Genomic DNA, 25,110 nt, shown 5'->3' with positions numbered 1-25,110 from the left:
GCTCATGATCGTAAGATTGTACTTTCGATTCTTGGACCGGGAGATACATAGTATTCTTAACCAGAATACTTCATTGCCCTAGTTCTCTCAGCTGGTATGCAAGTGACCGGCACCCTGTCCAATGGAGGCGGGGATATACACTATAGAATGCAGTAAACAAACAGGCTACAGAATGGATGTGAAGAGGTGTGTATGGGATGTGGAGAGTAATAATAAATTCAGTTTGTAACCACATGGATACAGCGTGTCCACGCTGTATCCACTGGGTATCCACGGGGTATCCACAAGGTATCCACGGGGTATCAAGGCAGACGTCACAGAATGATTAATGTAGTCAATTGATGATCTACAGCCTGTAGGACTTTCTAAATGGCACACCTAACGAAAAATTACTTTGAATTATAATAATAGTGCGGCTCGTCTGATGATGAACCACATCTCAATCGGCCTGCTTCTTGAAAAATGCTGCCCATACCTGATCTAAACGGGTACTATTTAACGTATTTCACTCTGTACTATACAAATGGTTCGCATACATTCCCTATATGATAATAATTACATGGATTAAAGAGAACTCACTGTAAATGACACCATGGGTAGTTATAAAAAATCAATTTTGAAATAAGATTTTGTTCCTGATGTTTCTTTGAATTTATCTCGCAAATAAAATGCAGAGGCACGTAGCTCGTTTGATTCGTTAGACTGTATTTGCGCAGAATACTTTTGTATAATGAGCAAGTCAGTGTTGTTGTTGTTGATGTTGTTGCTGTCAACCTATAGGGCCTCTAGTTCGGCCATCTCTTCTCCTCTCTCATACACTCTCTCTCCCTCTTTCCCTCTCTCTCTCCCTCCCTCCCTCTCTCTCTCTCTATCTCCATTTCTAAGTTTTATTTTATTTTCAGTTTACATGATGCACAAGCGTATTCTACCACACAAATTCATACACATACGCATACACACACATACATACATACATTTTCATATATATGTGCGTATATATGTAATTTATATCTATATATATTATGTGTGCATATATATGTATATATATATATATGTATGTGCGTGTGTGTGTATGCACGCATATATATATATATATATATATATATATATATATATGTATGTATGTATGTATGTATGTATGTATGTATGTATGTATGTATGTATATGTGTGTTTGTATCTATGTATATATGTATTATATATGCCGTTTCAAAGTAACTTACCACTACAATCCATGAATAGACAAATACATGCACAAACATAGATTCATGTCTATTTGTGTGTAAATCTATATGTGTATGTAAGTATATATACATATATATATATGTGTGTGTGTGTATGTCTGTGTGTGTGTGTGTATGTCTGTGTGTGTTTAGGTATGTATGTTTGCATGTATATATGTATGTGTACTTATATATTTACCTATATATGTATATATGTATGAAAATGTATATATGCATTTGAATTAAAAGTATATATATGCGTGTGTATGTATGTATATATATATATATATGTGTGTGTGTGTGTCTGTATATATATGCATATATATATATATATATATATATATATATATATATATATATATATATATATACATATATATATATATATATATATATATATATATATATATATATATATATATATATATATATATATATATGCATAAGTTTATATGTATTTGGATAAAATATATACAGATACATTTATATATATGTGTGTATATATACATATGCATATATATATATATACATATATCATAGCAAGAAGAATGAAAATGGAAAGAAGAAAGTATGTGAAAGAGAGTGTAAATAAATACCAAAAACATGTATTTTAAAACGAGTCTACAAATATCCATAGAGAACTAGACTAGAGCAGTATGGCTAGTGTGGATATATTTTGTATGAGTATGCGCATATCTATTTCGTCACTCATATGTCTGTACTACTTTAATAAATCTAAAATAAATATATTTATGTAAGTGAAGTACAACTATATTAACATTAGTTGCAGAAGAAAAATAAAATGCAATTATGAAAAACAAAATTAGTTTCCTAATTTTTATTCCTATTTTGAAATCTATTCATTAATGATGTGTGTGTGTGTGTGTGTAAGTATGTGTGTATGCATGTGTGTATGTATGTATGTATATACATACATGAACGGCTATATATATATATATATGTGTGTGTGTGTGTGTGTGTGTGTGTGTGTGTGTGTGTGTGTGTGTGTGTGTGTGTGTGTGTGTGTGTGTGTGTGTGTGTGTGTGTGTGTGTTTTCTAATTACTGTATCATAAAATGTTATTTAAATAAATATTTCAGCGATGCTTGTCATTCGTGAATCCGATGATTAGTTCCCCCATCGGCTGAATTAATATGATTGCAACTATCTCGGGCTAAATGGGTCGGTTGCTATTCTAATATGACTAATCTTAATGAATCTCTGCTACTAGTGAAGAGTCAAACTTGGCTAAATTAAATTTCTATTTCAAACTCATGTAAGAGTTTACTATTTGGAATCGGAACTATATTACAACTTCACCCTGAGTTGGCAATGATCAGAGCCCAATAAGAAGCATGTAGCCCCAGAGTGATGCTTCTCATAGGAGAGGGGTTTGTGAGGATTGAAGAGGTCGTCAAACAAATCGCCATCTTTATGAAATTAAGATAGTATTAGACTTGCAAATTTGTCCAGCCCCATGGTGAAGAAAGAACATTTATGAGGATGCAAAATCTATGTTTGTGAGATGGTCTTGTCTGGCAAGTGGTGATTTGATCTGAGATCATGTGTTGAAACTAAAGCAATTACAGCGTGAAATACACAATCATTGAAAGACACAAAGAAACTGTTAACCTCACTTAAACATCTACTATTTGCAGTGGAACCCCATTAGTGACCGGGTCATAGTTGGCGCGATGGAAATCTCGACATTAAATAATAAATGTTCAAGTAAGCTTAACAGTTTTGCTGTTTTTTAATGGCTTATATGTCTTCCATACTGTAAAATCTATTTCGTTTTTTTCATCATTTAAGAGGAAAAATATATTTTTAGTAATAAACGGGGAATGCTATGAATCAGTTTGAGAGTTATAGTCCTAAGTGCAAGAACGGACCCCTGTTTTTCGGGGTGACAATATTCTAACGACTCTAGCGTCTGAGTTAATGATCCGGTTTGTACATATTTGGTCTCATTTGCCTTTAAATGAAGATCAACCGTATTTGCAAGTATGTTATGAAGTGATGTGTTTATGATAGCGAAATATTTCTTATACCAAGTAATTTTAGAAATTCAGGTAATTTTAGAGATTTAGGGATTGAAGAAAAATATATCCTCAAATGTAATATCAAAATTTATGCGAAACTTCCTACACAGGACCTCTCAGAAATATTTGGAGAAGATATGTTTCTTGTGAATCTAAGTCTTCAGATCGGACAGGCTCGGTGGGCTACTATGAGAAATCTCTCACCTAGATGTGGTTGAATAACCTATAAACCTTCAAGAAAAGCTAAAATCAGTAAGACAGAGGTGGCAACTACATGTTTATAAGAACATCCAATCCATTGAATTAAAATTACATCACAAATACATTAATAGCCTTATAATTATATATTATATGACCCGGCATTAAAATAATCTTCGCCTATTAATCTTCTCATGAATCAAATTTCCAATACAAAACAACCCTCATGCACACAATCCAAGGCAAACCATCATCAATATAGCCCTCTTTCGTCCTAACTTTAATTAATCGCGCCAACATAACTCCTATATGACCTGCAAGGTCATGCGCTATTTATCTTGGTATGAAATCACCATGTCGCGGACATATGGTTGTGATGCATTACCCGGTGTACCCTTATCAGATGGGTAGTCATGATGGGTATACTGGGCTTCGTATATTTTACTCCAGTGTTACTTTAATATTATGCTCTGCTCTGCTCTCTCACTCAATAATAATAATATAATAATAATAATAATAATAATAATAATAATAATAATAATAATAATAATAATAATAATAATAATAATAATAATAATAATAATAATAATAATAATAATAATAATAATAATAATAATAATAATAATAATGATGATGATAATAATAATAATAATAATAATAATAATAATAATAATAATAATAATAATAATAATAATAATAATAATAATAATAATAATGATGATATCCAAATTATAGGTTTGACAACCTTCTGAATCCTGAAGTAGCGATGGTCACTGGCGACTGGGTTGCTATATTCCATCAAGAGAAGCCAACAGTAAAATTGAAAGTTTGAAAGTTCCAACATCTAATATTCATATTCATATGGTCACATTGGGAGTGAAAGTTCAAGCTCAAGCTTCTTTGTTTGGAATATTTAGTATCTCTGTTCTTTATCATGGGTCAACAGAAATACATTCGATGGTTTTTATCTCTATTTGTAACTTAAAGCTTTTCCCATCGGGAAAAGTTTCAACTAAAACACTGGGTGATAATCAAAAGCAATCGTCACTTTTCGTCAATCTCTGTTGATTATGCACATGAACAAGCAAATAAAAGAGTAATATTAACTGGTGGTATGATCAGTTCACCTAAACCTGCCGTGTTAGAGTCTGACTGGTCCTGAAAATAGCTGGGGAACATTTGAGAGAAACATTTGCTGAGATATTGATGATGAAACATTTTATCATCATGAGGAAGAAAGTGCATCTCAGAATCCTTTTCGATATCACGTTAACTGACACTCCGTCGGTTGCGACGGCGAGGGTTCCAGTTGATTCGATCAACGGAACAGCCTGCTCATGAAATTAACGTACAAGTGGCTGGGCACTTCACAGACACGCGTACCCTTAACGTAGTTCTCGTAACACAGAATGTGACAAGGCTGGCCCTTTGAAATGCAGATATTACTCACTTTTGCCAGGTGAGAAGACTGGAGCAACGTGAAATGAAGTGTCTTGCTCAAGGACACAATAATGTCGACAGGCCTGTTGGATGCCTTCGAGAAACCCAATGTTGACTAGCTAACAATAGACAATAAATAATGTGATATTAAGACTATTGCATCCTCTGTCCGTATTTTAGAACCAAGAGACAAGAACAATATGCTATCTTCAAGAAAGAAGTGTTTAACAAAATGACTTCTCTTTCCAATCAAGAAAAAAAGTTTCTTTTCCATTAATAAAAATTTCAACGAAAAATATCACTCAAGAAAAATGTAAAGTTCTAAAAGCAGCATACAGACATGTAAGGGCCGGTCTTTGTTGTACTGCATTGCAGTGGTGGAAATCTAGAGGAAATTTTTGGTCATGAACCTTCTTTTATAAGTGAAATTCTCAATTCTTGCATCAAAATCTGTATATTTGTTGACATACATTTTGGAAACTAGTTCAACCAATGATCTGACTGAAGATGAAGATTCAATGCTAGCAGGTATATATCGTTTCATTATTATTAATGGCATAGATTGATTCACACTCTGTCTAGACAACTGTCCAGATAACCTTTTGATGAATATTTCAAAAGGTAGAAGTAGATATAGTTTGGGATCTGCATCACACATTGGAAATCAAAGATAGCGCACATTTAAAACGGTGTCTAGTATGAACTACTGTCCTGAATTACTGATCCCTAGTTATGGGTAAATAACCTCACTGCCTTGTGTCAGGAGTAAACTAGAGAGTAGAGCCTGTAATCCATCTACCTTGTCTAGCCTTTGGCTTAGGTCTTCAATTCCTGATGAAATCGCAGGGTCATTGTAATGACATACGACGAGTCTTGGGTATTTTTAGATCTGCGGAACCCATCCCTCACCAGGTCTGATTCTGATCAGATCTGGAGAGGGATGGATCCACCAGGTCTTTCTTTAGTATTTCATTAATATCTAATGCTAATTTAGAGCTTCATTAATACTTATTGAAGATTTAGAGTTTTATTAAAGCTTGATGATATAAGCATTTAAATTCTCCATTTCATAAACAAATTCCTATTATGTAGCTTATAGGATTGATTTGGGATCGATTTTAACTAGTCGTTTCTTATTATATTGATATTTATTGCATAAAATCCTGAGATCACAAGTCAAATGATTTGTTGTTAGAATTGATCAAACACAAATTTGTGAATTTTATTAAGAATGCTGAATTCCCTCTACTTTTCTGGGAGATTTCAAAATTATTGCTCAGCAATATTTTAACCGATTTAATTGCAATAAATGAAGGCATAAAAAAAAGAAAAGAAACGAAAAAAATTAACACAAATCAAACCTTCAAACATAAAAAAATGTGCAGATGTGATGGAGTGGGAAGGGATGTAGAAGTCCATCAGTTGTTGTTAAGAGTCCCATATGCAAATTAGAATTTATAGGAAATCTATATCCGAGAAGATATCAAACAGTTAGTAATAAGAAAATTGGATACTGATCTGCTACTGCTATGAACGTGTGTAAGGCTAATCATGTTAAATGTCTTGTTCATTTTTTCCGATAAAAATATGAAATATCAATTGAAACCGATACAAATACAATGATATATTGGACTGATTGTTTAGAATTATTGATTATTGGGTGATTATGTTTCCACAAGTTATCTTTAATGTTGGATAGTTTCCCATAAAAAACGTTAGAAACTATTGAATTATTTCATACGAACATGATTAATATGTTCTGTAACGTTTTGTAATAACTTCTCTACAACAAATTTTGTTATGACTTTTTAATGGATATTTAAATCTTACTACATTTCACATTATTTTTCAGAAGAGTCTTTCTTTCTTTGGTATCTGTCTAGAGAGACAAGGAGATTTTTTACCACAGGTTAATAAAGGTTTAACCTAACATAAAAAGGGCAACTAGCTCTTATGCTATTGTTGCCGCTTTTCATAATGCCACTGAAGTGTTCTCTACAGAATGCAACCCTGTGCTGAATGTATGGAGGTTCTAAGCTGCGCAGAACCTCCATGCGTTCGAGGTGAAGTTGCTATGACTGTCTGATTTGCCTTGCTTTAGGTCTTCAAGTTCTAATAGAGTTGTAACAGCACCGTCGTGACATACTACATGTCTTTGGCATTTAGACGTGACGGAGTCCATTCCTTTCAGTATCGTTGGTCTAATCCAGAGGAATGCTGAGTAGTACATTTGGCGCCACTTTGACAGGAATTGTCGGAAGAATATCGAGTTGACGGAACTGGAGTATCTGATAGATTACCTTGTGGTATTCGATTTAACCCTGCATTCGAACTTTCAATCACTCTCGGGTCCCTTTGCCTTTCTTTTATTTGGACTCGATAAATGAAGTGATATGTCCAGGAGGATGTAAGCCTGGTCTAGATATATAGAGGACTTGGGAAGCCCAGAACTTCCATGCATTCGGAGTTGAGCCTCTAAGACTTGCTTTGGCCCCTGATTTAATTGTAGGAACAGTGTTGTAACATACAGCAGGTTTGGGACACATTTTATCATTTAAAAAGGAAAACAAACTCTCAACATAATTAAAACAAAAGTTACATGATGGGGATTTGATAACAAAAACGTGAGAATATATGCCCAGCCTTAGACATTAATGAAGCTCTCAATCTTCTGGGTCATTGACCTGTCTCTTCCCTAATAAAAAAAAAATGCATTATTAATGGAGTAAATGAGGAAGCTTCTTCGCTGTTTGTTAACCTGTTGGAGAAGTAGCTGAATCTTCTTCAAATCATATCGAAATACGTAAGGGAGAAGAATTCATTCGATGATATAGATTTGAATATATTATGCCTGAAAATAAAATTAGATGTTGGTGACCAGAATGCTTCTCATTGTGAGTTTGCTTGGTCTGGGCCGGCTTGCGACTAAGTAATAATTTCAATAATTTTGCGGTGGTGGGGTGCAGTTAGCCGATTGATTCGAGCCGTGATACTTTATTTGATCAATTCCAGAGTGATGAAAGGTGAGGTTGATCTTGGCAGGATTTGAAAGCAGAAAGTAAAGAGCTACAGAATATACCACGAGGCATTTTCCAAAACCCCACCCTCCCTATCTCTATTCTGCCATTCCACTGCCTTTAAAGCAAAGTTGACAGAAGCGAAAGTTGAAATCAGAAAACTGGATCGAGGTATTTTATTAAACACTAACGATTCTGACAATTCGCCCCCAACCCCATCCGCTCTACCTCCCAAATAACCTGCGGCTAAATCGAGACGAGACGGTTGAACACCGCTGTTTGGACATGGGGTTGTGTATATTGTCACGGCAGACTGGACATAGAACCTGCTTTAGCGAGAGTACTTTTTGGGACTGGTGGCAAACACATACACGCGCGCATAAATATACACATACAGAGACACAGTGAAAGAGAGAGAGAGAAAAAGAGAACGGGAGGAGAATTAAATAAATGAATATAATTGGCATAAACACTTTCCCTCTCCTCATGCACATAGAGGAATAACGTTACACACATAAACAATGAGAAGTGGGGAGAGAGAAAGAACACGAGAAATATTAAAATGAGAGAAGCAAACACAGATAAGAGAGAGACAGAGGCGGGATAGAATCATAAAAAACAAGAGAAACGTAAAAAAGGCTAATTTCAAATAATTCAGCGTCGAATCGTAACGCCAAAGAGGCGGCGCTGAAATGGTTGTGCCCTAGCGTCTCGCACTAGGACTAAATAATAACAACACTAACAAATTATGAATATGTAAGATATTCACTTTTCGACTCCCATGTGCTGTTTTATAGAAGAAGGTCTTAAATTCATTTCCAAGTTATATAACATAGGTTTCTGCTATTAGAATTCCAATCCAAATAATAAATTTTCGGTTCCTTAATTTACCGTATTTGGGTAGGAATTTTTTGAGGATAACTGAGTGTGTAACGAGGGAAGAGAGAATTATCTGGTACACAATCCATTACTCATTGTGTGGTTTATATAGAAGTCTACAAATCTCTCAGTAGGACGAGAAATATAGAAAAGCAATAGCTCACTGGTTAGTTGAACACACAGTATAGTGTAAAACCTTCAGGCTCTCCGTCAACATTGCACCATACAGAATGTGTGAAGTATTATTTCTGATTAATTAAATAATAATAATAATAATAATTTCTTTTATTTTCCACCAGGGCGTAGGATGAGGGGTACAATACAAAGACTGACTTAAAGTAATAATAATAACATTCCATGAATAAATGGCAGACAGTGTTACAGCCCCAGACGAAAAAAAGACTCATAAAAACCAAAACTATCCCCATTAGAAGAGGAATATTCCAGAGGGACTCGCTCTCTCCACTCCATTTCTATTTGGCACTGGCACTTTTATCTGACAAACTAAACAGAACTGGATGTGGATGCAACTGTTACGGCAAAACAATCAGCCATCTCTTGTATATGGATGATCTAAAACTGTACGCTACAAATTAGAAACAGCTGGAAACATTTCTACAGACAGTACATAGATTTACCAAAGAAATAAGCATGAAATTTGGCTTAGAAAAATATGCCAGAGCAACCTTGAAAAGAGGAAAATTATTTAAGAATAGCAACATCACACTAGATAAAGGAAATGAAGTATGAGAATTATACCAAAGCCAGACATACAAACACTTAGGAATCAATGAACTAGATACGATACAACACACACAAATGAAAGAGAAGATAAGAAAATAATACTATAGACGAGTTAGATTAATACTGAAAAGAGAGCTCAATGCGAAAAACAAGATTATAGATATCAACACTCTAGCCGTCCCAGTTATAAGCTACAACTACAATATTCTTAACTGGACTCAAAATGAACTAATTAAAATAGACAGGAAAACAAGAAAAATAATGACAGGATTTAGGATTTAGAAAGGCTATATGTACAACGCATCGAAGGTGGTGGAGGCCTTACACAGCTAGAAAACTATTACAAAGTATCAACCATAGGACCACAGAAATACCTACTTCAGAAGCAAGGAAAACTAATCTATAAATAGCCATAATACACGAACAAAACAAAACACTGTTTTCAGCCTTTCAGGAAGCAGACAAATACAAAAAAGAAGTCATAGCACCTAACAACTATGAAGGAAAAGAAGAAACAACAAAAGCTGTAAAACAGCTGAAATCCAAACTAAAATTGGAACAGCAACGGATCATGATAAACGATGGCAAGAAAAACTCCTTCCTGGCAAATATTAGGTTGAACTAAACAGAAAAGAAATAGACAAAGCAAACTCTCAACAATGGCTGAGAAGCTCACGACTCGAAGCAGAGATTGAAGGGCTTTTGATTGTAGCACAATATCAAAGCCTTCTCACCAGAAATCATCAAAAATATGTAATGAAAAGGAAAAAAATAACTGCAGAATATATGGAGATGGAGAAGAAACAATAAATCATATTGTTTCTGACTGCCCAGTCCTGGCTAAGAAGAAATATATTCACAGACACGACAGAGTTGGGACCTATATACACTGGAAGCTATGAAAACACTATGGAATAACAACAGAAAAAAAGATGGTATAGGCATACGCCAGAACAGATCACAGAAAATGAGAATGCAACCTTACTCTGGGATATGCCAATACACACATAGAGAAATTAAGGCCAAATCGCTGGATATAGTTGTCAAAGGTCACCAAGAAAAAATGCTTTCTAATCGATGTATCAATACCAACAGATGACAATATTTCTCTAAAAATAAAAGGAGAAACTTTCGAAATACAAAGATCTGGAAATAAAGGTAAATCGAATGTGGAGCCTAAAAACAGAAACAATTCCTATCATAGTAGGCGCATTAGGTATGATAAAGAATATTCAGACAAATGCATAACAAAAACACCAGCACTTATAGGTGTATATAACTTACAGAAAATAGCACTACTAGGCACTGCACACATCCTACATAAAACACTTTCAATACAGTAAAAATAAGAACATCACATCAAACCACAGCACATACTCAAGGCACACAAAACTGCGCTCGGTGGTGCAGTGAAAGCACGTGATAAAAATAAGACTACTGAATAATGATAATAACGATAGTAACAACAACAACAACAACAACAACAACAACAACAACAACAACAACAATAATAATAATAATAATAATAATAATAATAATAATGGGCTACAGCAAATATTTTGCTCAGTACCACAGATTTGCTTTTCAGTTGCTTGACCTTAACTAGTTGAGCATGTCCCTTGGTGGCTGACGATATGTGCATCTTTGATCATAAGCAGAGTAGTGGGGGAGCATCATAGCCATGTGTTGAGAGGAATTTTTGGGGGTTTGAATAATTCACCTTTGGAAACATGTGTGTTTTGCTCAACATCCTTAAACAAACCTTATTCAGGGACCTTTTGAGCGGGATGGGCTACTCGACCTGAAAAAAATTCTAACTGGGCCCCACCTGCGAGGTCATGCGCGGTTTATCTTGATATGAGATCACCATGTCGCGCACATATGGTGGTGATGCATGTGCATGGTGTACCCTTATCAGATGGGTAATCATGATGGGTATAATGGGCTTCATATATTTTACCCCAGTGTCACTTTGATGGCATCCACTGCTCTCTCACTGAATAATAATAATAATAATAATAATAATAATAATAATAATAATAATAATAATAATAATAATAATAATAATAATAATAATAACCGATACCGATACAGACAAGGCTATAAAAGCTAATAAACCGGATATTATTATAAAAGACCAGACAAAGAAGAGGTGTTTATTAATTGACATGAGTATTCCTTGTGACCATAATATAGCGGCGAAAGAATTTGACAAGATCAGTAAATATAAAGACTTGCTAATTGAAATTGAAAAAATTGTGGCACCTCAAAGCGACTACCGTACCAGTGATTGTAGGATCTCTAGGAATGATTAAAAGAGGTACTGAAACCTATTTGAAAATGATACCAGGCTTACCATCCCTACAGGAAGTGCAAAAAATCGTGTTAACTGGAACGACTCATGTACTGAGAAGAGCATTATCGCTGTGAAAACAACATCCATTCATGAATTCTTTTTTTTGCTTTTTTATTTCTTTATTTTTTATTTTTTTTTTAAATACATATTTTACCTGTGAATTTGCGTGTGTAAACTAGGAATGCATACAACGAGTTTCTCTGCCCTAGGTGTACGGAAAACACTCGGCGAGAAATGGAAGAAAATTTGAAGATAGAAGAAAAAAAACATAATAATAATAATAATAATAATAATAATAATAATAATAATAATAATAATAATAACTAGAACAAACAACTAGAAACACCTGCAGAAAAAGCTAAGCGCTTGAAAACCCGTGCTAAAATTGCTGCCTTAGATATTATGACTGAAAAATGGCATGGAAATACCCAAAGAGAGCGAATAATGTAGATATTGACAAAGCCCTTACCCATCAATGGCTAATGGCCTCTGGCTTGAAATCAGAAACAGAGGGGGTTATCATAGCAGCCCAAGATCAATGCCTACCTACAAAGAACTACCAGGCCAACATATTAAAGAACGGCAGATCCCCGATTATGTCGTATATGCCAACAACAAAATGAGACCATCGATCATGTTGTCTCCATGTGCAGTCTGCTTGCGCCTACAGAGTATCTCAACAGGCATGATAGAGCTGCACAATATATTCACTGGGTAATATGCAAAAACCTGCACTTACCCAGTGATAAAAACTGGTGGGAACACAAACTACCCCCCCAGTACTTGAAAATGATCACATCGCACTCCTCTGGAACTTCACCATTCAAACTAACAGAAAGATAGACGCAAATAGGCCAGACATCATACTGAAAGACTTCAGACAAAAATCATGCCTCCTCATTGATATGACTGTCCCAATCGATATAAACGTATCTGTCAAGACCTACCAAAATCTGAGCAAATATAAAAATCTTGAAAAAGAAATTAGCAAAATGTGGAACCTGAAGACTAAAACAATACCTATTGTCATAGGTGCCCTGGGAATGACAGCGAAACGGGCTGGTTACTACCTAGCTCAGATACCAGGAAACCCCAAAATGGCTGAAGTTCAAAAGATAGTGCTCATGGGAACTGCCCATATCCTACGTAAAATACTGTCTATGTGATCTCAAATTTTAAAACAAACACACAATTTTCTTATGGTTTCTTAAACATTCTCTAGTACAAATCGAAATGTACAGATCTAAATATATGGTATGTACAAATCCAAATATATGGTACCCTAGGCATAATACCTACATGAACTTCTAACTTGTTGTCTCTTGAGGTCTCTGGGTGAAACTTGGTTCCAACTTGTACAAATGCAAAACAAAAGTCAAACATAAAATAATAATAATAATAATAATAATAATAATAATAATAATAATAATAATAATAATAATAATAATAATAATAATCTGGCTGCCCATTCCTGGCTAAGAAGGAATATATTCACAGACACGACAGAGCTGGGACCTATATACACTGGAAGCTATGCCAACACTATGGAATAACAACAGAAAAAAGATGGTATAAACACACGCCAGAAAAGGTCACAGAAAACGAGAAAGCAACCATACTCTGGGATATGCCAATACACACAGATAGAGAAATTAAGGCAAATAGACCAGATATAGTTGTCAAAGATCATGAAGAAGAAAAATGCTTTCTAATTGATGTATCAATACCAGCAGATGACAACGTTTCTCTAAAAGAAATGGAAAAACTTTCAAAATACAAAGACCTGGAAATAGAGATAACTCGAATGTGGAATCTAAAAACAGAAACAATTCCTATCATAGTAGGTGCCTTAGGTATAATAAAAAAATATTCAGACAAATACATAACAAAAACACCAGGACTTACAAATATATATAACATACAGAAAATTGCACTACTGGGTACTGCACACATTCTACGCAAAACACTTTCAATACAGTAAACATAAGAGCACCACAGCAAACCACAGCACATACCCAAGGCGCACAGAGCTGCGCTCGGTAGTGAAGTGAAAGCACGTTATAAAAATAAAACTACTGAACAATAATAATAATAATAATGATGATAATAATAATAATAATAATAATAATAATAATAATAATAATAATAATAATAATAATAAATACTTGGATGCGGAAAGGCTTAATGAATTGCAACAAATGTCAGTAGGTAAAGTCCAAGACGTGAGTATCACGGAAGAGGTGGTCAAGATGCAGTGTCACAAAATTCCTAGTTGGAAGGTTCCTGGGTCCGATGGAGTTCAAAGGTGCAGGATTAAGAAGCTTACAAGATTGCATGGAAAAATCGCATTCGAGTTCAATGGAATTTTTTTTTAACGGCACAAAGCCAATACCTTCATGGATGGCTCTTGGACGGACAGTGCTTTGTCTGAAGGATGCATCAAAAGGGAATTATTATTGTTGTTGTTGTTGTTGTTGTCGTCGTCGTCGTCGTCTTCTTTATCATCATCATCATCATCATCATCATCATCATCATCATCATCATCATCACCATCATTATCATCATTATTATTGTTATTGTTATTGTTATTATTATTATTATTATTATTATTATTATTATTATTATTATTATTATTATTTTATGTTTGACTTTTGCTTTGCATTTGTACAAGTTGGATCCAAGTCTCACCCAGAGACCTCAAGAGACAACAAGTTAGAAGTTCTTTATTATTATTATTATTATCATTATTATTGTTATTGTTATTATTATTATTATTATTATTATTATTATTATTATTAAGGTTTCGCTGTTGTTGCTTTGCTTTATTTGACCTGTTCCAAGCTTCACTCAGAGACTTCAAGTAACAGCATGATCGACCTTTTGCAGCGGGTTTGATTTATAAGTAGCAACGATCCGTTTTAGGAAAAGGTAACTAAATACAGAGAAACAAAATTTCAGTAAAAGTTTGCTGTAATATTTGTGATTTTGAAAGATTTTAAAAGATTCAGATATTATCAAGCTGACAGTGTTTTTCTTAGGATGTTATCTGTACCCATGAGAACAATTTTTGTAATTCTGATACTCTTGGTTTTCCTGGTATTTGCACATAGCCTTTAAGAGTGTCGTCTGGCATTGTTCTCAAAGCTCCGATGATCGCAGATACAATTGGCGTTCTTAGATGCCACATTTTTGAGACTTCTACTTCAAGGTCTTGTCTTTACTTAACTTCCCAAATGTTTTCACAGAGGTGTTACAGTCTGATGGGATTGAGGTATCTATGACCAAATTTGTTTTGCCAATGTGATTTTTCACCACAATATCCGGTCAATTGGTCTGAAGAGTTTAATTACTTTGAATACAAAATCTCAAATAACGGTGATGTTTTTATTTTTTTAGTACTTTGGTAGGCTTATGTTTCCTCCAGTTCTCAGGCTAACGGAATATGATCCAGAGCAAATACTGACCAAGTCTATCATGGCGATGTATATACTCATTTGAGGCTAATATAGATAGGTTAGATACGAAGTAGTCAATTGCTTCTCTATCTGTACCACAAAAATAGCCTGTAGGTTCAGCAACATTTTTAAGAATGTTGGCTTGGTAATTTCTGGTTGGCAGACATTGATCCTGAGCTGCGATAATGAAGCCCTGCGTTTCTGATTTAAGTCCAGAATCAGTCACTTGTAGGTTATATTTGTATCAACAGCAGTCAATGCTCATTGTAGGGTATTTACCATGTAATGTCTTACTTTTCCATCTTTTTCGCAGCACTGAGATTCCATTTGATTTGGCTTGTACTTTTGTTTTCTTTCCTTTCAAGGTAGGTTCTTCTGTTGCATCGGGCTGCGCCTCAGTCTCGGTGATCTTTAAATCTTTTATATATTTCATTACGTCTAGTATTGAGTGAAGATTCTTGATGTCTTCATACATGCAGACAAGTATTATCATAGTGTCGGATGCCTCCAAATTAGAGACGGACGGTAATATTCTAAAGGAATACGCGACGGTGTCATGAGCCAAGATCAACTCCAACAAGTTGTAAGCCTGTATCGGAGTACTGATGAGATGACGTTGGACGCTGGACTGACGTACCGGTTAACCTGTTTAGGTCTGGCTCGGTCCCGATCTCCAGGTGGATCAAACCTGGGATGAAGTGACGAACAGGGTGGGAAAAGAGGTTTAAGCATTCTTCAACCGCCTCCACTGCTGCTATTTCCACTTTTTTGTTGTAAGGGACAGCGTTCTATATATTCTTTTATTCTTTTCTTTTACTTGTTTCAGTCATTTGACTGCGGCCATGCTGGAGCACCGCCTTTAGTAGAGCAAATCGACCCCAGGACTTATTCCTTGTAAGCCTAGTACTTATTCTATCGGTATCTTTAGCCGAACTGCTAAGTTACGGGGACGTAAACACACCAGCATCGGTTGTCAAGCGATGTTGGGGGGACACAGACACAAACATACACACACACACACACACACACATATATATATATATATATATATATACATATATACGATGGACTTCTTTCAGTTTCCATCTACCAAATCCACTCACAAGCCTTTGGTCGGCCCGAGGTTATAGTAGAAGACACTTGCCCAAGGTGCCACGCAGTGGGAATGAACCCAGAACCATGTGGTTGGTAAGCACCTATATATAATTGATTTTCCTCAATTTTTTCTATGACTTCCTTAGGCGGAGTCAGCCTCAGGTTGTTTCCTTCCTTTCTCGATAATTCGTTATACTTCTTGAAGTTATAACGAATTAAAAGTAATTGCATTCACATACTGAATTAATACGAACGTCTTCCCAACGATTAGCCAGAGATGATTTTCAAAATGAGAATATCTGAAATAAACTCGACTGCTCTCACAAGCGAGAATACTAAAAATGAACCCGACCAAAAATTAAGTAAAAAAAAGAAAAAAAAACAGGAAAAATAATCTAGAATCCTTGTCCAGTACCCCCAAAATCTAATCAGTGGTTCCTAAGATATCTTCCCATTGACAAACAAACACGAATGAAAGTAATGCCTCCCCCTTCGCTAAGGCGGAAGTTATAAACATAAATATATACTACATCGATTTATTAATGATAGTGATGTGTGCGTGCGCAACTTTTTTTTTTTCTTTTTTTCACGGATTTCGTTAAAAAAGACGTAGCGATTGAGCTTTATGTGTCAAGGGAAATAATTCTCAACGACCTACATTGACAAGGGAGATAACTCTAACTTATGCTATAAATTTGGCCGTAAATTCACATAACGATTAATGTCAAATGAAAAACAAGATTAACAGTTATTTCTTTTTGTTTTGTTTTTTTTTTTTTGCTTTTGTTTTTCTATCCCGTAATTTGCTTTATTAATTTTCGCAAATCTAAAACAACTATAGTATACAAAAGTTGTTACACTAAAGCAATTTGTTTTTATTATTTCAAAATTTAATGCAAAACAGTCAGTTAAGAAAGTTGACATCTCTCGTCCACAATTACTTTTACATATTTATGTATTCTTATCTACTCCTTTACTTGTTTCAGTCATTTGACTGCGGCCATACTGGAGCACCGTCTTTAGTCGAACTAATCGACCCCAGGACTTATTCATTGTAAGTTTAGTATTTATTCTATCGGTCTCTTTTGCCAAACCACTCAGTTACGGAGAAGTAAACACACCAACGCGGTTGTCAAGCGATGGTTGGTGGAGGACAAACACAGACATACATACATGCATACATACGTATGTCTAAGCTCTTTCGTCGCACATCTTGTGATATCTTCAGTTATTCTTTATTCCCATGTGTCTCCTTCAATTCTGTTTAGTCCATTCTGAGAATGGACTAAACAGGACAAGAGAAGACACGTGGGATAAAAAGCCACTGAAGGTGTGACAGGATATGTGACGAAGGAGTTTAGACCATAGGTTCTCAAAGTGGGAGCTACCGCCACCCGGTGGGCATTGAAAGGGTCCAGGTGGACGCTGCTGTCTAAGGGGGTGGTGTGGTGGTGGGGGCGGTAGAGAAAAAGGAGACGTTGGGAGGAAGGCAGTGGATTGGGGAACGCCATGAATTATAGTATTGTATACAAATTATATGATATTATATTAAATATCAAATGATCCATAGTATATATAAATAAGTAAAATATAAAATATTTATTTATACATAAAAATGGGGGTGGGGCGCTGAGGGTATTATGCGGCCATGAGTGGGGCAGTGGCCTAAAAAGTTTGAGAACCTCTTGTTTAGACAAAGGACACTAAAATAATAATAATACCAACAACAACAATAATAATATATACGAAGGACGATTTGAAATGAGAAATACAAAGGACGATTTGAAGTGGGAAATACGAAGGGTGTGGTCAATGAAGAGAGTAGACGTGATACCAATGGTAATTGGTGCACTTGGAAGTTTCAGCATTCAACTACCAGCATGGCTGAAAAAGATTGGTGCAAGTGTGAAGGTAGAACACCTACAAAAATCAGCATTGCTTGGAGCTGCAAGAATTTTTCGCAGGGTCACCCTTAGTCTGCTGGCTCTGGACAGCTGACGCTTTCCATCATACCCAGCAAAATAAGCTGTAAGTCTTCATATTATAATAATAATAATAATAATAATAATAATAATAATAATAATAATAATAATAATAATAATAATAAAGTTTAAGCGAAGACCAAGTATATAGTACGTGTGTTTAATTGGCAAATGATGTGATCATCCCCTAATATAATTATATCTGTTTCAACACACGATTTCACATCAGGAATTTTGCGAAACAAATACATAAACGTAATATTTTTATTTATTCCTTCATATAAATGACTTTTAGAACTTTTTAACGTCTATTTTATAACCTGCAGCAGAAGAAACGTCTGTCGTTTAAGCACTAATATTAAGTTTTAAAAATCAAACTTGTTTCGTTTACTAGTTATTCAAGACGACTAATTCTTCTGGAATTACAATAAGAGACGCGTGTCAGATGATAATAGAGGAAGATATGCCAGAGCAATCCCAACCAAAAAAACAGCTCAGAAAATAAGTTTGGAGGGAAAATGACAAACAAAAAACAAGCATTTTGACGAATGAAAAAAGTCGCAATTTCCGATTACATTAATCGCAAGAGTAGTAGTTTGGCTTGCATTGCTAATCAGGGAGAGCTGTTCGATATAGGACGGCTCCCGGGAGAAAGAAGTATGAGAGAAATATGTTATGAGGAACTTACTTTCTTTCCCGAGAAATACATCCAGAAACAAGCAAGAAAGTGAGTAACTTACCTTTGTCTTGTCAAAAGCCAAGGCGGCTTCCATATGCCAGTAAAGAATATTTGGAAGAAACCCTGGTCATAGAACAATTTGTGTAAGCGTATGGAACTGTGGGGGTATTTGGAACCGTGTGTAAGACTATCGATGTGGTTATTAATGGAGTTGATCCTCTTCTACACATCTAACTGCGGGTTGGCGTCTCAGTGTGAGGAGAGGAAATAAAAGGATCAAGCCAGACACGTCGTTATTGACGATGGCCTTTAGCTCATCGTCACGCTTGTGGCACTGTTATTGGCGGGTGATGAGTTCCGAGGTTGCATGAAGTGATATGTGGCTGACTGGGATCGGTATGATCATACAAGTCCTGATCACTCCCAATACCACCACAAAGACTAGAAAGCTCTACCGGAGTTGAATCCCATTCTGCATGCAGAAATAAAAGCAATAAATAAAGAAAAATAATATGCCTTTCGTCGTCGTCGTCGTCGTCGTCGTGGAGGACGACGACGACGACGACGACAACGACGAAGAGGAGGAGGACGAGAAGGAGGAGGAGGAGGAGGAGGAGGAGGAGGAGGACGACGACGACGACGACGACGAGAAGGAGGAGGAGGACGACGAGGAGGAGGACGACGAGGAGGGGGACGACGAGGAGGACGAGGACGAAGAGGAGGACGGGGAGGACGAAGACGACGAGGAGGACAAGGACGAAGAGGAGGACGAGGAGGAGGACGAGGACGAAGAGGAGGACGAGGACGAGGAGGAGGACGAGGACGAAGAGGAGGACGAGGACGAAGAGGAGGACGAGGACGAAGAGGAGGACGAGGACGAAGAGGAGGACGAGGAGGAGGACGAGGACGAGGACGAAGAGGAGGACGAGGAGGAGGACGAGGACGAAGAGGAGGACGAGGACGAAGAGGAGGACGAGGACGAAGAGGAGGGGGGGAGGGGGAGGGGGGAGGGGGGGAGGGGGGACGACGACGACGACAACGACGACAACGACGACAACGACGACGACGACGACGACGACGAAGAGGAGGACGAAGAGGAGGATGGGGATGAGGACGACGAAGAGGAGGATGGGGATGAGGAGTATGGGGAGGAGGAGGGGGAGGAGGGGAGGAGGAGGAGGGGAGGAGGGGAGGAGGAGGAGGGGAGGAGGAGGAGGGGAGGAGGAGGAGGGGAGGAGGAGGAGGGGAGGAGGAGGAGGGGAGGAGGAGGAGGGGAGGAGGAGGGGAGGAGGAGGAGGGGAGGAGGAGGAGGGGAGGAGGAGGAGGGGGGAGGGGGGAGGGGGAGGGGGAGGAGGGGGAGGAGGAGGAGGACGACGACGACGACGACGACGACGACGACGACGACGACGACGAAGAGGAGAACGAAGATGAGGACGAGGACGAAAAGGAGGACGAGGACGAAAAGGAGGTCGAGGACGAGGAGGAGGACGAGGAGGAAGAGGAGGACGAAAAGGAGGACGAGGACGAAGAGGAAGAAGAGGAGGACGAACAGGAGGACGAGGAGGAGGAGGACAAGGAGGAGGACGAGGAGGAGGAGCGGGAGGACAACGAGGAGAACTTAACTGATGGATGAAAACCAAACTAGTAATCTATCAATAACTAGCCTTTTACACTTTCTTTTTACTTTCTTACCTGCTCCAGTCATAAACTGCAGTCATGCTGAGGTACCGCCTTAAAAGGGTTAGCCGATCCTATCGACCATTCTACATATATATATAGAACGCCTGATACTTAGTCTACGGGTCACTTTTTTTGCCGAATTTCTAAGTCACGATTAAGTAAACAAACCAACACCGATTGTCAAGCGGCAAAGCTTAAACACAAATGCAATACTCTTAAATACACGCGCGCGTACACACACACACGCACACACACACACGCACGCACACACACACACATGTAGGTATGTATGTATTCTTTATTTGACCTGGCACCAATATCGAGTACTCTGAAGAAGTGACGGCACGGTGTAGCAGCAGGGCACTAGACCGGCTGAAATAAACTATTCCACTCTACCTATCTATTGAGTACTCCTATTCGTTACTCGACAATATATATGTGTGTGTGTGCGCGCACATACATACATACATACATACATATGTATATGCATAAACATATACTCGTATAAATATGTATAAATGCGCGCGCGTGTGTGTGTATATAAGAGAAACGAGGATAGGCACAAGCTTATATCATAGTTCCTTCGCACGTTTCACCACCATGGTTCCAAGTAAGCATAATGGTGAAACGCGCTTCGGAACTATATTACAAACTTGTGTTTATTCTTATTTCTCCTACATTTGCTCTCTGTAGCTCATACCTAGTAACACTACGCAGTATAGTAGTTACTTAACCACTATACTGGAAGTAGACTCGATGATGATAATCTACGTGGAACTCTAAACATAACAGTAGCAGTCGTACATATATTTGTGCAAGCAATTTCTATTACACACACACACACACACACATACACATACACCTACACACACATAAGTGTACACACACATCTTTTATATATATATATATATATATATATATATATATATATATATATATATATATATATATATATAGTGGCTTCATGCAGGCATAGCGTGGATTCGAACTTTGATCGCCAAAGTTCACTGAAGAGATCAACAGAATAATGTCTTTAGACCCGGCTAACCTCTGTTAGGCCATAACAAACCCTCAACGAAATTTATTGTTCTCAATGATATGTTTCCCCTTCTAACTAGTTTTGGATAATTATGAATACTAGAATTTGGCAAGGCAAAATTAGTTAGTGAACGGACAACTAGAATCATGGCCACAAGCAGGCAGTCACTTGAAACCAAACGGCCAGAGGGAGAAAGAAGGTCAAAATCAGCCAACTATGAGACACAACGTCCCTCAACTCTGTAACTTTCACTAACTTAGTTTTTTTTTCTCTTACATCATTATATCATTATCTATGATTTACTACTACAATAAGAACGTGTACACACATACAGGCCGAAATTAACTTCCTTAACCTCGCATGCTCTTTCAATTATATCACATCTGCCCGTCGAGGCATGGTATTATACAAAGTAACGGTAAATAAATATTTCTTTACAACTTCGATCACTGTTCTTCATTCATCTTGCACATCTGCAACAGCAACACGCGTTACAATCGCTAACTGCCAACTCCAACATATAACATGATACCAACTGTTACATTGGTGACCTTGAACTGCAAAGAATATCATCACCACCACAAATAGTCACCCCGACTGGGAAGAACTACTATTTAGTTTTTATACTTACGCTACACCAAATATCCACCCCTGAGACGGATCTAGTGCGTAAATTGGATTTGGTACTTGCATATCTACAGTATCCTACCAACACTTGATACCTTCAATAGTGTGTATTTCATTAAAAACTCTATGTTATCGCACCTAGCCATTTCCAGCGTCCTCCGTGTTGATGTGCCTTGATTCCTATGACCTCATAACATATATGTATGTATAGAGGGGCATACATACCTATGTGTATATATATATATATATATATATATATATATATATATATATATATATATATATATATATATATATATGTATATATATGTATATATATATATGTATATGTATATATACATATATATACATACATATATATATATATATGTAGTGAAACTACCTATCGCCATTAGATACAAAACTACTATCGCCATTACATACAATCTTCTCATTTAAATATAAATAAATGCGAGCGTAGTAGAGAACCCATTCCTTGTCATCACGTGACTGATTATTATTCGAATCGGCAATTTCTTCGAACCGTTCCCACCAGAACGCAAACTGACCAATCACAGCCCCTAATAAGGTCACGTGATAGAGTAAAATTCTATCACCGTCTTGGAGCCCTCTTAACGCTATATATAGATCAACTCATACCCCACAAATTTGTCTCGGTCCAGTTTCTCTTTGAGAACTGTTCCGTGTACCACACGACAGCAGCAGCAGTTCCAGCGACCACTTCAACAGCTTCGTCCAGCCACGATGACCTCCGCCGTCGCCACATCAGCAACAAGAGTCTACGACTACTATCCAGCATCATTGTCATGACCAACACGATTAATACCAAACAGCCTCTACACTACCAGCGTCAACACGAATTACTATGTACACCAAACCAAACCTCCGCGGGACATCTCTCTCTCTTCGATTCTGTTAGGTGACTCAGCTTCACCACGGTAAATAAACAGACAAGAGTTCTTAAACAGACAAGAAATTCTCAGCCAGTGACGAACATCTGTATAACAAGAATCACGGCCCGGCATCGATGCCACGACATCACAACTAGTGATCAGCTCTGCCAAACTCAGCCAACTCACTTCACATACAGATTCATATTATTGTGTACCCAAGAACTGGTATAATTGTTCACGTGTTATTGACTCTCTCTTTTCTCTGCTGTAATATTTCTCATACACACATGTATCACTCACATACACACTTTTCTTTGTATGACGGCCTGTCTTTGATTATGTTCTTATATGTCGCATTCACACTCTCACACAGACATACATCTTTAACGCTATAATAAATATCTTTGTTATTCATCTAATACGGTTGTGGTCTTTCATTGCTGGTCATCTATGTTATCGTCGCATAACATATCATCTATATCATCCATCGATATAATAATTGTGTGTTCGACCGTGTGACACGTTTAAATAAAAGGAGTCCTCTGTTTTTCCATTCGTCACCATTTCTCCTTTTTGAGTTCGCACGGTCGTCCCTTACAATTGGTGACCCCCGACGTTGATTCGTTCATACAGCCCTTCTGATCTGTACAGCCAACGCGAGCCTGTTCACACAGTTTCCCTTACACACACACACACATATATATATATATATATATATATATATATATATATATATATATATATATATATATATATATATATATATATATATATATATATATATATATATGTATATGTATGTATATATATGTATATATATATATATATATATATATATATATATATATATATATATATATATATATATATGTTATTAATATTTCTAAGTCTCTCTAAAGGAGAGGCCGTCATACAAAGAAAAGTGTGTATGTGAGTGATACATGTGTGTATGAGAAATATTACAGCAGAGAAAAGAGAGAGTCAATAACACGTGAACAATTATACCAGTTCTTGGGTACACAATAATATGAATCTGTATGTGAAGTGAGTTGGCTGAGTTTGGCAGAGCTGATCACTAGTTGTGATGTCGTGGCATCGATGCCGGGCCGTGATTCTTGTTATACAGATGTTCGTCGCTGGCTGAGAATTTCTTGTCTGTTTAAGAACTCTTGTCTGTTTATTTATATATATGTATATGTATATGTATGTATATATATGTATATATATATATATATATATATATATATATATATATATATATATATATATATATATATATATATATATATATATATATATATATATATATATATATATATATATATTTATATATGTATATATATATATATATATGTATATATATATATATATATGTATGTATATATATATATATATATATATATGTATATATATATATATATATATATATATATATATATACTAGCAGAAATACCCGGCTTTGCCCGGGTTAAAGAGAATAATGAAATCTAAAAACGCCGTCTAGACTACGCAACCCTCAACTGTTAGTAGCTATGATACCATATTTCTACATTAATAACTCTCCAATCCATGCCAGCATGGAACATAGACATTAAGTGGAATGCCAGTCTCTCATCTAGGAGGGCCTTGAAATCAATGTTACCAACTGGGGACTATGTGTGTCGTAGTGATAATAAAAAGACCCAAAGGAGGTCTGCAACGAAATAATTTTACTCAACACTTTGCAAGTGAATCAGTGGAGGCAAAGATGCGTCTCATTTACTT

At 36.5% G+C, this 25,110-nt stretch overlaps 1 long non-coding RNA gene across 1 annotated transcript in view; it reads right to left on the bottom strand.

Annotated features, from left to right (window-relative positions):
• Nucleotides 1-19,629, bottom strand: part of LOC149137739 (uncharacterized) — a 76,251-nt gene extending 56,622 nt beyond the window's left edge. Inside the window, exon 1 of the long non-coding RNA XR_016243484.1 lies at nucleotides 19,169-19,629. This is a non-coding gene — a long non-coding RNA (uncharacterized LOC149137739). The remainder of the gene's footprint in view (nucleotides 1-19,168) is intronic.
• Nucleotides 19,630-25,110: the final 5,481 nt, after the last annotated feature.

This window comes from Octopus bimaculoides, chromosome 1 (assembly GCF_046866305.1).
Source record: "Octopus bimaculoides isolate indiv1 chromosome 1, ASM4686630v1, whole genome shotgun sequence".
Taxonomy (NCBI): domain Eukaryota; kingdom Metazoa; phylum Mollusca; class Cephalopoda; order Octopoda; family Octopodidae; genus Octopus; species Octopus bimaculoides.
The sequence above is the reverse complement of the archived record's forward strand: the minus strand, read 5'-3'. Positions and strand labels throughout refer to the sequence as shown.